This window comes from Canis lupus, chromosome 17, assembly GCF_011100685.1.
Source record: "Canis lupus familiaris isolate Mischka breed German Shepherd chromosome 17, alternate assembly UU_Cfam_GSD_1.0, whole genome shotgun sequence".
NCBI lineage: Eukaryota > Metazoa > Chordata > Mammalia > Carnivora > Canidae > Canis > Canis lupus.
In genome coordinates, this window is record NC_049238.1 from 13,777,906 (window position 1) to 13,793,545 (window position 15,640).

At 40.0% G+C, this 15,640-nt stretch overlaps 1 long non-coding RNA gene across 1 annotated transcript; it reads left to right on the forward strand.

The window, feature by feature from the left end:
- Positions 1-2,346: 2,346 nt before the first annotated feature.
- LOC111090509 lies at positions 2,347-10,252 on the forward strand. Its single transcript, XR_005371823.1, has 2 exons — positions 2,347-2,430; positions 10,061-10,252. It is a non-coding gene; the product is annotated as an uncharacterized LOC111090509 (long non-coding RNA).
- The last annotated feature ends 5,388 nt before the right edge of the window (positions 10,253-15,640 follow it).

A 15,640-nucleotide genomic window follows, 5' to 3' on the forward strand; every position in this document is an offset into this window, starting at 1 on the left:
AACCAGACCCTGCTTTTCGATTATGTACATCTAGACAGTCATTTTCTGCCATTAACTTCTTCAAAATGCTTGAGTGGTAATGACAGACTATTGATTATTGAGTATTTCAAGGTATATGAGAAAATTCGGTAACTCCTCTATTACTCTAAGAGGCTTCTAAATTTTTTCATTCTCTTTGTCATTTGATTCAACTTACTTGAAACATCTCTACTTACATGAAAAAAGAAGACTCAGTACAAAATATGAGAATCCAAATGTTTTTCACTGAAGCCTCAGTGGATCCCCAATGAGAGACAAGCAAGGCACATGTTTGTAGTTGGGAATCTGGCAGTAAGGAGCTTGAGGGCTGATGGTCAAGATGTTCTGGTTCAGAAGTTAGAAAATAAATAATTCCTGAGAGGAAGGATTCTTAGGCTCTGGGCAGCTGATACGGCAATAAAATAAATAGGCAGTAAAACACACTTCCTGTTTTGAGAGTTCACATTTCATATTGGCAAAGCGCATCTCTTAAATTCAATCTCATGCTTCCATAAATAAACCTGGCACCTTTTTAAACACTTTTCCATCTGCTTCAGAATGAGGAGTGCATTATTGAATACACCTCAGGGAGTCCCAGAAATGGGAATAGACTACTTGTGAGGAACACACCATTGCAGTTGGCCTTGGCCCAGAGAAGCCATCAGGAGAGTGTTTGAGTTCAAACCATTGTAACAAGACCCTGAGGGTGTTTCCCCACCCCCTTTGCTTCTACTTGAGGTTGTCACGGTGGGAGCTTCGCACCAGGAGGAGCCAGGAACCTTCTCAGGTTGAGTCAGGGTTAGGCACATGTTTGCAGGATTCTTTTCTTTAATACCTGGGCTAATCCTTATTCAGTTCCCGACACCTTGTTCCAACATATTAATTCAGTTTCCTAGGGTGCATGGGGGAGCCCATCATCCACCTTTCTTATAGCCCAGAGGTCTGATGTACAGAGCAAAGAAGTATTCAGGGAAATCCTAGGGTTTGTGGTAATCAACTGTGCTCATCATCAGTTCGATGCTGGAAAGCACAGATTGGTGTCACAGAGAAAGGATTCAAGTCCTCATTTTGTTATTAACTGTGGGATCTTTGACAGGTAGGTGTGATCTTTGACTTGTATCCTTAGAGTCTTATAAGACAAAGTAAAGTAAAACCCATGAAATCAATTGGCATGCTGCCTGGCACCAAATAAACAATCCACAGATACTAGCTATTTTTCTTATTTGATTTTCCCAGGTAATCTTTGTGAACCAGAAACTGGGAACAGACTCTGCCTGGCTCAGGCGGCCAGCAGACAGAGTTATCATTCAGCATCTACATTTACCATTTGGGGCCATTCTTAAATATTGGATACTTTCCTAAAATTTTTTTTTTATATCATATAATCTAACCTTTACAGTAAACCTTAAATATTAAAATTTTAATTTAATATTATTATTGTCTTATACACAGAAGATCAGAAATACTAAATGTTACCAAATGTGAAATGCCACTGGTTGGAAGGTGTGTCATTTTTTAAATTAACTATCACAAAAGGAAATTAAAAACCTTGATAATTATATAACGGTAAGACTTCATCAGTTGCAAGACATTGGAATTTCAGAGACTTTTAAAATAGAGGGGGAAATGTGCCTTTAAAATCAATGAACTGGGCAGTCCAGGTGGCTCAGTGGTTTAGCACTTCCTTTGGCCCAGGGTGTGATCCTGGAGACCAGGGATGAGTCCCACATCAGGCTCCCTGCAGGAGCCTGCCTCTCTCTGCCTGTGTCTCTGCCTCTCTCTCTCTCTCTCTCTCTCTGTGTGTCTCATGAATAAATAAATAAATATTTTTTAAAAATTAAAAAAAAATAAAACCAATGAACTATATAGTAAGGAACTTGCCCAATCTCATGCGGAGTTGGCGGCAAAACTAGAATTTTAGTGCAAGGGACACCAGAGACTCCCAAGGTTTTTCTCCAAGTCACTGTTTATTCATCCTTATCAGTCCGTTTCACACCCAGCGGGTCTTGGAGCAGCTCTGCCCTCCTCTGGAAGCCCCGATCTGCTGCCCCAGGGCTTCCAGAGAGAGCCTCCAACTTGTGCTACCACTGGTTCCATGATGCTCCAGTTCTGAGCTCCTTGAACATGGAGAGCCAGACACACAGGAGTTTGGCTCACTGGTGCGGGCGCTGGTGGCTGGGCATTTCAGAAGTGAGTAGGAAGCAGGAGCTGCTGAGCACTTCATTGGTGCTGCCTAAAGTCCTTGAGTGGCAGCGAGTGTTCAACAAATGATCTCATTATTGCATCACTGTTGCTGTCAGCTTGCTAGCCTGTGATTAAAGTGGGCTGTGATTGGAGTGGGTTTTCGGCACTAGGGGATCCCCTTATCTCTGGCAGACACAGGCTTGTCTTTCTCTTTGAATATCTGGGACTGTGAGTACTCTCAAATTCCATGTGACTCTCAGTATTCCATCTTTTTGACTTTTGTGCTTTGAGGGAATAAATTGCTTCTACCCCTTCATTGATTCTGTTAAGATGGCAGGGAGAGGATTAGAACTTGGGTGGCAAATTCCGAAACAAGAGGTCTTAAGATTAAAAAAAAAAAGTAAAAGCTTTATTAATATAGAATGGCAACACAGAAACAGGTTGTACACTTGCATTTCATCTCACTCACAAATTTACCAGAATTAAAAAGTGAATATGAAATTATATTGCCTTTCAGAAAAAATGCAATTAGATTAAATCGGATTTCCGATTCTACCACTTTGGCAAGTCAGATCTTGCTAAGCGTCAGTCTTGCCATCTATCATTCAGAGAGTTGAATTAGACTCTCTTTCTAATCCTTCTTGGTCCCGACATTCCAATTCTCTGACACGTCTCACCTTACTGGGTTGGGCACCAATTATTATTGATTGCATCATTTCTTTTTTAAATTTTTTAATTTTTATTTTATTATTTTTTATAGACTTATTTTTTATTAGTGTTCAATCTGCCAACATATAGAATAACACCCAGTGCTCATCCTGTCTGATTGCATCATTTCTGTCTGCATAAACAGAAATGACTTGGGGATCACAACATTTTCACACCTTTCGTGGTATCACTGGAATCCTGAAATAGCCCAGGATCTCATCAAAGGCAATGTCCCTTAACATTTGCTTCAGAAAACCTGGTCACTGTGCTTTCCCACAGATGATCACAGAGCATTCTCCATCTATGCTTACACAGCCTTGACAAGGATTCTGATCCAGCAACATGAGTACAAGAACCACAGAGTAACCTCCTGCCATGGTGCTCTGGACCAGCCTGGACCTCTGGAGGCCATAGGACATCTTCCCTGAGGCTTCATGCAAAGCTTGACTTGTGCCCAATTTTCATCTCCCTTCTGAGGTCCCACCATGCCTTTGCACATGATTCTATCCTGGTGTGTGTGGTTGTCCATTTACACAGTGGTTTCCCCAAACAGTGTCAGCTGCTTGCAGCTTCAAAAACCACCGTTATCTCTGGATCCACAGAATCGACATGGTGCCTGGCACTACTGTGCAGATTAAGTGAACCCCTAAATATGAGGTAACCCTTGGTGGCATGGATGAGAGGAAGGGGCTTCCTCAGGATAGGTATCATGGGAACACTGCTGTGGGAAGAAGAAGGAAGACTTCAGAAGCAATTCCTAGATTATTTTCTACCTTTCTCCTACCTGCTTTTGGGTCCTGTGTTTGTGTATGTGTGTTAATTTGACTGGGATTTCTCTTGCATTCTTGTCTCCAGGATGCTATGAGTGCATGTAGTACACGTCTCGAGAATTCGTTATCCAGCGTAGTGTGTTTATGTTGTAGTTCAGGATTTGCCTTTTGTTTTACTAAGTATTGACATCATGCTTCCCTGGAAGGAATTATCACTCTCTTTGAGAAGTTGTAGCAAAGGTCTTTTTATTTTTATTTTTTTAATAGCTTTGGATCTTCTTTTACCTCCTTTCAATTGGCTTCTCAAACAATGCTTAAATTATCCCACCATCTCCCTCTTTGACCTCTGCTTGCCTTTGTTTAATTTTTCCCTTATTTTCTCTGAGGATAAGGAATCCCCTTATTTTATCATCAACTTCTTTAAAAGATCTTTTTTGATTAACTTAGTTATTTTAATACTTGAGTCATCTTGGCAATTCATCATTTATCCATGCTGCAAGTTCTTCTGATTTATTACCAGCCTTTGTAAGGCACATTTTCCCTTGTTCCCCACCCCCAGATTAATCCAAACCCATCTGTGAAAGTTGTTCCCGGACAGTTGGAACATTCCTATTTACTTGCTCCCTGTAGTGGCTGTAGGCAAAAGCTCTGGTACCCTGCCAGCCTTGCCCAGGGTGGCTGGTCAACCTACTTTAGCCTTCCTTGGATGCTGGCACTGCCAGGTGTGGGAAATATGAAGAGTGAAAAGAGTAGCATCTTCCTGGGTAGCATGCGGACTGTCCAAGTTCAGGAGTTAGGGCAAGTTTCCAGGTCAGAGATGCACCTCAGGCCATTGGATGCAAAGTGTGTATGATGCCAGCATCTGTCCCATTCTGTGAGCACACCCTGTCCACAGCCCATAACATACAGAAAACATCAGTCCTTTTGATCCAAGAACTGCATCAAATCATTTTGACCCTTTGAGGAAGATATGTAACCTGGGCCAAGTGGAGCCAGATGACTTCTTTTATTACCAGAGCATAAAGCAATATTAAATGATTTCATGAGTTGCAGCCAGAACATCTGTTATTAAACATTAGAAATCTGATTTATTCAATTATAACAAATTGGCACTCTGCCCTCTCTAAACAAATGCCTTGCCTTTGGGGCAAGAAAGTGTTGTTTGTCAGTTTTCTTTTTGAACATACCATCCTTTCCACATGTCATACGACTGCTCCTCTTTTCTCTGAGAGATGGCGTCCCTATCGAGGACAAGAACTTCCCTGGGCAGAGGAGTGGCAGAGGATATGCTCTACTGTTTCAAGGGGCAATGTAGTAGATAGGGAGCCATAAGGCCCCAGAAGGCAGGCAGGTTGTCATAGGCGGGAAGAGAGCACAAAGGAGGGAATGCTCTTACATAGAACTCTGAAGGCTGGGATCCTGTGGTGGCTCAGTGGTTGAGCATCTGCCTCTGGCCCACGGCATGATCCTGGAGTCCTGGGATCGAGTCCCACATCGGGCTCCTTACATGGAGCCTGCTTCTCCCTCTGCCTGTGCCTGTGCCTCTCTCTCTCTGTGTGTCTCTCATGAATAGGTAGATAAAATCTTAAAAAAAAAAAAAAAGAACTCTGAAGGCTATAAAACTGATCCATGGAGCTGCAAAGCAGGTGGGTTCTGTGTCTGTGCCTAACTCCTCCAAGTTGACCCAATTTTTCCTTCAGCTACCACTCCAGCAGCCTTATTGGCACACTGTTCTATTCCATATAGCTGCCATCCCCAGACTTTGGAGAAAATTCTGCTCTTGAGTTCTTTATTTATCACAGATAATATAATATTTATCCGAGAAATGAGGACATCCAATCCTTGGGACATTAGCCTTTTGCATTGATCAGAGTAGTACATGGAAATTATGGTATTCTACTGGTGGGATTTCAGACTGTAGTCATCAGGTAAGTGTTGCTGGGTGTTGGAGCTGGCAAAAGGGGCAAAAGGAGAAAATCCCTTGGAATATAAGGGCTTCTCAGAGTAATCCAGAGTCATCCATTCATTTTATGGTTCGTTTACATATCACTAACTAATTGGTTTTCAGACACGTACCTGTGCTAGTCACTGTGTTAAGTGTTGGGAAATGGACAATAAAAGTTAGAGAAGAGTTGATCCATTAACTCAAGAAATCCACAATCCGATAAGAAAAGTACGATGCTGGCACAAACTTAAGGAGAAACTTATGAGTCATGGGAGAGTCACAGATAAAGGATCAGGGAAAGTTAAAGGGGAAAGAAAGAATACTTGAATGTTCCAGGAAGGGTTTCATGAGGGATGTGGAATTTGTGCTTGGCCTCAAGGCAGGATAGGGTGCTGGAAAACAGAAAGGAGAGACAGCACTTCTCATAAAAAGAACTCGTGGCTGGAAACAAGGCATAGGTATAGGGCACCATTAAGGCATGTTCGAGTATTGGCAAACACTTGGTTCCCTGAAACCCACAGTCCAAATGGAGGACTACTGGGAGATGAAGTTGGAGGACAGATTGGTGTCTATCTTGAAGGTCTTTATGTGCCTTGGCAAAAGTGTATTCAGTTGGCTGAAGCATTCTGACTGTGCAAATGGCAGTGCAATTCAAGAAGATTAATCTAAGACCATGAATAAATTGCAGTAGAGACACCTGGAAAAAAATGCAGTTGAGAGAGAATAAAAACTTGCACTGGAGTAATTGGAATGGAGAAGAAGAGATGCACAGAGATTGACAACAGAGGTGCTGGTATGCTTTCGAGAGCTACGTGTTGTTATCAAAAGAGTGTGGGGCTTGGAATCAGACAGACTCTAAGATGACCTTCAGTTTGTTTTCACTCAGAACTATCTGGAGTAAGTCACAACTTTTCCAGGCCTTCCTGTCTTCCTTCCCAGCAATGCCCACTTGCATGTGTTATCCAAGGCTCATCTTATCCGGCCTGGGTTGTGGCAAGGCTCAGGTGCGATAATATATGTGGGAACACTTCATAAAGTCTGAAAAAACAAACCCAGAAGTTCATTGTGGTTACTTAGGTACTACCTGGATTTGTGGCATGAACAGAAGTGAAGGATCTCAGATGAACCTTGGGTTTTTGTACCAGGATGACTCTGAAGGTAGAGAGTCATATGTGGAACATGAAGGAGGAAGGGAAAGGAGGGTCCCCACTCACCTGGTACCTCAAAATAAACTCCAGCTGGATAAACATTACACTGTTAACTTGAAACCACTGAAGGGTATTTTATAACGTAACCACTGAGAAATTCTACCTAAGAATCAAGGGAAGCTTGAAACCAAAAAGGAAAAATATTAATATATTGGGCTGAACTAAAAATTACAACTTCTTTTTTTTTAAGATCTACTTATTTATTTGAGGTACAGTCAAGAGGAGGGACAAAGGGAGAGGGGGAGAGAAAGAATCTTCAAGTTGACTCCCTACTGAGCACAGACTGTCAAAGGGCTCGATCCCAAGACCCTGAGATCATGACCTGAGTCGAAATCAAGAGTTGGAGGCTTAACCCACGTGACCGAATGGGTTAAACTCTCAGGTTGTGATGTGGAGCCCTACATTGGATCCCACACTGGGCTCTGCACCGGGCGTGGAACCTGCTTAAGATTCTCTTTTTCCCTCTCCTCTACCCCTCCTCCCTCTAAAAAAAAGAAAAAAAAAAGAAAGAAAGAAAAGAAAAGAAAAGAAAAGAAAAGAAAAGAAAAGAAAAGAAAAGAAAAGGAAAGAAAAAAAGATACGATAACTTCTACATAACAAAAAGTAATAAATAGTATTGGAAGGTAAATAGTAAGCAGGAAAACTTGTTGGCCAAACAGGTGACTGACATGGAATAGATTTCTGAACACTTAAGAGGTTTACAAAACAATTAAAAGCATGAATGAGTGGCCACATAGAAAAAGAGGCAAAGGATGTAAATGAATAATTTATAAAAGGGGAAATACAAATGATGATCAACATATGAAAGAAAACCAATTATATCTTAATCAAAGATATTCAAATAAAATAAAGGGGTTTTTTTTCCTTGCTATATTGGGGATTCAATTAAAAAGATTGAGAATAATGTTTTTATGAAGGGTTGAGAAATGATTACTAATGTGTATTATTTGGGGTGTGGTTGAAATACGAAATATAGCAGTCTTTGTGGTGCTCAGTTTGATGACTCACATTAGTAGGTATGGTGATGTATCCTTTCAGCAATCAGACCCACATCTGAGACTTTACGTGAAGAAGACAGATATATAGATGTGCAAATATAGATAAGTAAAGATGGTTCTTGCACTGTTTAAATTGGCAAATAATAGAAACAAATATTCATTAAATTAGGTGCATAAACTATGATATACCTAAAATTACCTTTAGCTTCTAAGGTTGATAACATGGATCTTCATTTATTTAAATGTAAAACTGTTCACATATTATTGAGTGAAGATGTGTAGTATTATCCCACTTAATTATAATATTACATGTACCTAAATATACCTAAATGTACATGTTTGTTTGTTTATGTATTGATACAAGACATACCTAGAGAGAAGTTCATTAAAATGTTACCAGTGTTTTTCTCTGGATCATAAGAATCCTGGTACATTTTTCTTTGTTGTTTCAACGTTTAAATTTTTAAAACATTTTTTGCCGGAACAACCACATTTTAAAAGAAAATACATAAAATAAATTAAGAGAAAAACCCAAAGAAGGAGAGAGGAAATAAAGGAGAGAAGGAGGGAGGGAAGAAGAGAAGAAAGAGGAGAAGGAGGTGTATTAAAATGTATACATGAGGTTTTAATTTATGGAGATGACTGAATGCCTATATGGAGAGACCAATGCGTTGAAATAAAAGCTTCTTACATACAATTTTCAAGATAAGGAGCCACACCATGTCACACAAGGTCACAAAAGGAAGCATCAGATTTTTCCAGAAAGCAAAAGAAGTACTGAGGAGAAACCATGATCCAGAGCCTTTCCTGGGCTTTCTGAAGGCAAAACAGGGCAGGGCAGGACAGGAGAAGCAATTCATGTCTGGTGGTTGGACTAATGTCTACAGGCTCTGGGATATCGAAGCAGTCTCTAGCTACCTGGTACCTGGCCCTGGCTTGATTCAGGACAGGTGAAATGCTGGCTTGCTGCGTGTGAGTTAGATGAAGGAGGTGGCTGGGGGGATGCACTCAGGATCGGTTGGTTTGCGTGTGAAAGGTATGTTTGCAAAAAAAAAAAAAAAAAAAAAAGAAAGGTATGTTTGCAGGCAAGTTGTTTATTAGCTCTAGGAATTAACTAGTCCTGGAAAGGGCAGTATCTTCCTGGCCAGCTAGCTGCCCCCCTACACACACCTAATGTCAAAACATCATAAAATTTCAAACATGATTAATACAGGAGTGGGTGAATGGATAAAGGGAGAGAATGAATAGTTTGTGGGAGAAGGCCTTGAGAAGGTGGAAATGATGGATTCTGAGGGTAAATGTGGGGCAGGGGGTGGATCTCTTGCTTTGATCTCATAGAAAGGCAAGGCTTCCTCCAAGGATGAAGGGAAGAAGATGTGAGAAGCTACACTAGCTTCTGCTATACAAAGAGAGAGGCAAAAGGAACCCATCCTCAGATGACTTCAATTTTAGCAAAAAAGTAGCCTAAGTTATTTCTAGAAAATTATCAGGATAAAATTTGGAAAAGAATTAGAAAAAAAATGAGGTGGTTTTAAACAGTTTTTGGAGAAAATTCAGCATGTGATTTTCTAGGTGTGAATAAAAGTATATCCATTAGGATCCAGTGAGGGTCATATTCAGGCACAAAAAAAGAAAAAAACAAACAAACAAAAAAACAAAACCTGGGTTTTGACACAGGGTGAAGCTTGGATGTTTGCTCATCATGGAATAGACCTCTAGACTTTTTATCCTTACTTTTAAATATCAAATCCTTGAATAAAACAGTTTCTGCATCAGAAATTAGCTTCCCTTTTGGACCTGCCAAGATGATACAAGAACCTGTATTGTCTGCCATATGGGCAACTGTCTACCATGGTGATTGGCTCTTGAATCATTGTTAGCTGGAAGACCCACCCTTCTATGAGCCAACACCGCCCCCTACATATGCAGTGTAGGACATGGTAAATAAAAACCCACCTCCCAATGCCTGACATGACATGAGAAAGGGGTAAAAACACATTGTCTTATCACTTTCCCCAACATTCGATAGATATCCTGAACATTTTCACAGTTTTGTCTGTTTAAATCCTGCTCTGTAATGAAACCAGACCCCACATGGAATTCATATGGGCAGGAAATAAATTTGTTAATGAATGAATGAATGATTCCATTCTTTATTTCAATAGAGTTTTACTACTATATAGAAGATGACCTAATTATCATTGCTTTCTCTCTTTGTGCTTGGTTTAGTGACTGATGTCTCCAAATGCTTGAGTGAGGGCAGATGAAGGAGAGAAACATGAAACAGCCCCCAGATGTCAACTGATTGCACATGACAGCGCCTGGCTGTGTGAGGCGATAAATATATTCTGCCGACATCAGGCTGAGTAGCGCCAATGTGGACACATATTCAGAAAAACAACAAGCCAACGTGGTCATTTCTCTGGGCCTTGTCTCCTTTTTTTCCAACTCCACTGCATTCTTTACTCCTGATTTGGAGGCTATTTACAGTATATCTCAGGGAGCCAGCCCGCGGTGTTGACTCTACTTTCTTTTGGAAATATTAGAATTTGTCTCCTCAGGGAGTCAGAAGGATTGTTTGTTAGTTTAAAAATAAGTCATACATTTGATGATGATTGTGCAAGACTCTCTCCTCTTCCATGAAGTGTCCATCTCAGGGTTGGTGGAAAGGAAGAAGTCCACAGGGAGACCAGAGGCAGGACAGTTGTCTGTGGAGCACCATGTCTCTTATCTGGAGATGAAAGAGCCAAGAAAAGAAATATAACACGGAATAATACTGCAGGGTAACTGATTTTTTTTTTTTTTTACCAAGAAATGAAGTCAAAAGGGAAAAGAATTCTCCATTAGTGGGAGGGGATTAATACTTAAGCCAACTTTTCCCATAGTTTCTCCAGTGGATTCGTTGAAATGAAAACAGCAGGAAAAGCAAGCAGGAGTTGTACAATCAATACCTACAAAGATCCAAAACAGAGATTTTGAAAGTTTCAGCCCAGTTGAATAACTGTCTCATTCTGTGTCATGTCATCTAGACACTGATCTGGACCTTTAGTCTGATTGTATGATCAGATTTTATGATCATTTCATGTTTGAATCACACAGATAATCCCCGCTTTTTTTCCAACCACACATTCTCTCTCTGAACAATCTTGTCCAAGCTCATAGCCCAACACCACATGTGGGATGATAAAACCTCACTTGTAAACTGTAGACTCCGTCTCCTTTCTGAGCTCTGACCATGTCTACAAAGGTATTCCTCATTGTCTCAGAGAGACCTTAAGCTTGTTCCCCAAACCAAATCCATCAGTTTGTGGCCTAAAACCAGTACCTCCGCCATCCTGATATCTTAGTAAATGGTCCCCAAGTCCCATCTTTCAAAGTCAAAAAATACCTGCACCACTACTAGAGTCATTGTCCTTAAGACTTGATCAGATCAGGTCTCTTTGAAAAAGAATGAAATACACATTTCAGTTTAGAATGAAGTCACAAGCTGTGCAGATTGTCTTTATTATCTCATTTGCATCTCCGGGGCATTCAATGCTGTTGGCTGCTGCCTCCTTCTTGGAACGCCTCCTTCATTCTTGTAACTTCCTACTCCTTCATCCATTCTCTTTGTGAGTTTCTTGTTTTGGCTCTTCTGTCTATTTCCCTGTAGTGATGCTATTCCCTGCTAAAGATATTAGGTAATCTCCTTTATCACTCTATATTAGAGTGCTTAAAAAACACCCTGAGGGCTTCCTATTTAGTAGATCCTGGATTTGTACTTTTGAGAAGTTTTCCAGGTGATTCTAGGTGGTTTGTGTAACACCATTTTATATCTAAGTTGCAAGGCAAACAAATGCAAGGTGATGCTATTTTATAGATGGAATGTATACTGTGCCTCTAAGCTGTGTTTTTCCTAATGGGACCAAATGGCTGAGACTGCCTAGATGTTCACCAAACCTATTTCCTCTTCTTCCAAGACATTCAGCTCCCTTGCAGTTCCTTGAAATCATGTGTCTGAGTTCTGGTTTGTGAATGGAAATTAATACACCCATAAAAACCTTCCATTTGTACTTCTCTGTGCTGTTTTCCTCTCCAGTTGTCTGAGTCAGTACCCATGGAACACTTGAAAGTCCTGAGCTGAAAGTTGCACAGTTCTGTTATCCTGGTTATTGACATATTGCATGGAAGAGGCTTTCCCTGCTGACCTCTTCACTTCAACTGGGACACAACCAAGAAAAAAATTTACACTGTGCCAAGCCATTGACTTTTAAGGGCAATTTGTTATAGCACCTGACATGTCACTAGCTAATATAGTTAGATAAAAGGTAATGATGGATCAGCCATTTCCATGGTGTATCTCAAGATCCAGGTACTCTTTGATCTCCCATGCCTCATGGCTTCCCAGTTACTGTAAAATTGCCCAGCTGAGGGGTTCTTAACTTTTCTTGTGCCATGGATACCTTTGGCTGCCTGGTGAATCCCATGGATAGTTTTCAGAAGAAAATATTTTTGAATGTTTAATTTTTAAGATTATTTATTTATTTATTTATTTATTTATTTATTTATTTATTTATTCATGAGAGACATACAGAGAGAAGCAAAGACATAGGCAGAGGGAGAAGCAGGCTCTCTGTGGGGAACCTGATGCAGGACTCAATTCCAGAACCCCGGGATCATGACCTGAGCCAAAGGCAGGCACTCAACCATTGAGCCATTCAGGTGCTCCTTCAATGTTTAAAATAAACCGTACAGGGTTACAAAAGAAACCCATTTGATTGGCATCATTACCATAACCTTAAAAAATTAAAATTTAGGGGCACCTGGTGGCTCAGTTGGTTGAACACCCAACTCTTGGTTTTGGCTCAGGTCATGAACTCAGGGTCATGAGATTGACCCCCGGGTGGGACCCCACACTGGGCGGAGAGTTTGCTTGAGATCCTCTCCCTCTGATCTGACCTCCCCCTCCCCGCTCCCCGTTCTCATGCTCTCTCTCTAAAAATAAACAAATAAATAATCTTTAAAAATTAAAAAAATAAACTCCCTTTCAAAAATAATTAAAATTTATGATACTGCTATGAACATGCTAAGAAGCAAAACATGTTTTACATGTTTACATTAAACATGTAAGCAAGCTAGAAGTGGAATTTTTACACACATATCAGTATGTGATGGTTGGCTAGTGTCACTTGCCCTGAATAAGAATATTGAACTGTGGGGTGGTCTTTGTCAAGGCAACACACATGTCGTTAGTCAATGTTGATTTTTTTGTTTTGATGGTTGCAAGTGTAGAAATCCCAATTCACAAAGGTATATTGAGGCATTTGAAATGAAAATTTCCATAGATGGTATTAAATGGCCAGGAGAGTCTTCTCTCAAGGAATACCAGAACTCTCCGAGGACTTTTGAGTTAGACTGATGCAGTAAGATTTCAGTTTTGCGATCAATGAGCTCATATTTGGCTAGATTAACATCTTTGATACAGTTTATATCTGAAACTGTTCGGTAACACATAATGAAAATGACTCATCCTTTTCCACATATTGATCAACAAACAATTGTAGAGAGAATGTATTGCAGATGTCTGGGTAACTAGTAGTTGGTGACTGAATGATACCTGGATTGGGGTTGCCCGAAAGCAATCTGGTAACATTGCCCAGGAACACTGTAATCACATGGGATCTTAGGTCTAGTAACTACTCTAGTTTTAAAGAATGTTGAAATATTGGCAATAACTGTAATATAATAGGGCAATATCCAGTTGTTACGGGTGAAAAGTCACAAATTCTGCTAATGTTCTTGTGGCTCATTGCCTACATTTATAATGAAAGAAATGTTCAATTTCAGTTAAAGTTATAGGGGGGAAAAGGTGTTTGTTTTCTCAAACAAGTTCCAGAATCCACTGAATTCTGCCTATGATCTTTTAGGGAAAGTGTGGCCTCCAGGTAGAAATCCTTACTCCAGTCCTTTAAGATAATATTGTGCAGATAAAGAAATCTTCCTTCTTGCCACACGATGTACATGTGGATGTGGCATCACGTGGCCAAGCATATATCCTGAAATGTGAAATAGTTCACTTTTCCTCCTTTTCCCTTAGTTGACACCTTATATATTTTTCCCTGCCCTGTCTTGTGGCTAGAAACCCCACCAAAAGGATGCATTGCTGGGACCCAAGCTTTAAGCCAGACCACATACACTACAGTATTGCCAGACATATAACATTCCATTGTCTGTTCAGTAGTGGCATTGGGGAATCTTCTTCAATTTTCTATCTTATTTCTCCCTTGAAAACAGCCTGGTTTTCTCATAGTTTTATACGAGCACCATATAAAATATAAAGAGGACTATGTAAAAGTGAGATGGAAGTAACTACCTATAGAGACACAAAAATACAAATAAACACACATGTTCACCATGCTTACCTTTCCTTAGTTAGGATAATTTTCTTAAGCATTAGGTTTAGTACATACACATATAGTGAGAAAGAGAGAGAAAGGAGAGAGAAAGAAATTGGCATTATCAGTGAATCAGGTTGCACATGGAAGACATCCACTAGAGGAGTGGAACTGAGTCCTGGCATCTGTGAATTTCTGCTACCTGGCTCAGTGAATGACACACAGAGTATGTAAATAAGTAAATGTTGGTTAAAGTGAGATAAAGTCTGCTAGTTTAGGGATAGTTTGTAAATATCTTGGATAGACATGTATCTAAAACAATTGGCACAATCTATTTTTTTTAATTTAAATTCAATTAGCCTGGGGATCCCTGGGTGGCTCAGGGGTTTAGAACCTGCCTTTGGCCTAGGGCGCGGTCCTGGAGTCCCGGGATCAAGTCCCGTGTCGGGCTCCCGGCATGGAACTTGCTTCTCCCTCTGCCTGTGTCTCTGCCTCTCTCTCTCTCTCTCTCTCTCTCTCTCTCTCTGTCTATCATGAATAAATAAATAAAATCTTTAAAAAATAAACAAAAATAAATTCAATTATACAACATATAGTACATCATTAGTTTCAGATGTAGAGTTCAGTTATTCATCGGTTGCATATAAGACCCAGTGGTTCAATCTGTTTTTAACTGAAATGAGTTTACTTGAATGCAATATAGTTTTTCAGTGATCCTGTAATCTTAGGGAAGTCACTTAAACTCTCCACAGCTCCCACAGCTCATTAACTAAATTGGTAAAACAAAGATAATAATGCCTACTCCTTAGAATTAAAGGATTAAATGAGTTAGCACTTAAAAAGATCTTAGAGAATGATACTTGGCACATAGTAGGCACTCTGTGTGAGCTATTATAATTATTGCTAGATGTAGTAGGATTCATAGTAGCAATCTCATCACTATAAAAAGTGCCAAGGAGTATTGAAATGCTCAGAATTTAATATTCTACTACAAAGTCTGGATCTTATTGCTTATTATGGTCTTGCATCTGTGTTTAAATTTGTTTTCTCCTTCACCTCATTGTCAGCCAGTTAGCCATCACCCTGAGTCACTCTAATAAGACTCCCTACTTCTAAAGATCCCCTCTAAATTGCACTTTGTGGGTGACACTAAGGGTGACAATGAACTTGGAATTGAGATAATGCAAGACTATTTGGGTTGTGTACAAAATAGTATTAAATAGATGGATCTGTATGCATCTCATAAATGCATCTGTTTACCTGATTGACTTTTATGATGACTATATCTAGATATCTGGAAGGATTCATTCTTTGCTAAATTAATGTGTCCACCTCATAAGTAAGGTAATGCTGTATGGTTACATGGGTACTGGCATCCCTTTCCTTTTATCCCCTTTATCATGATTACCTTCTCCATCCTCACTCCTGGTCATAG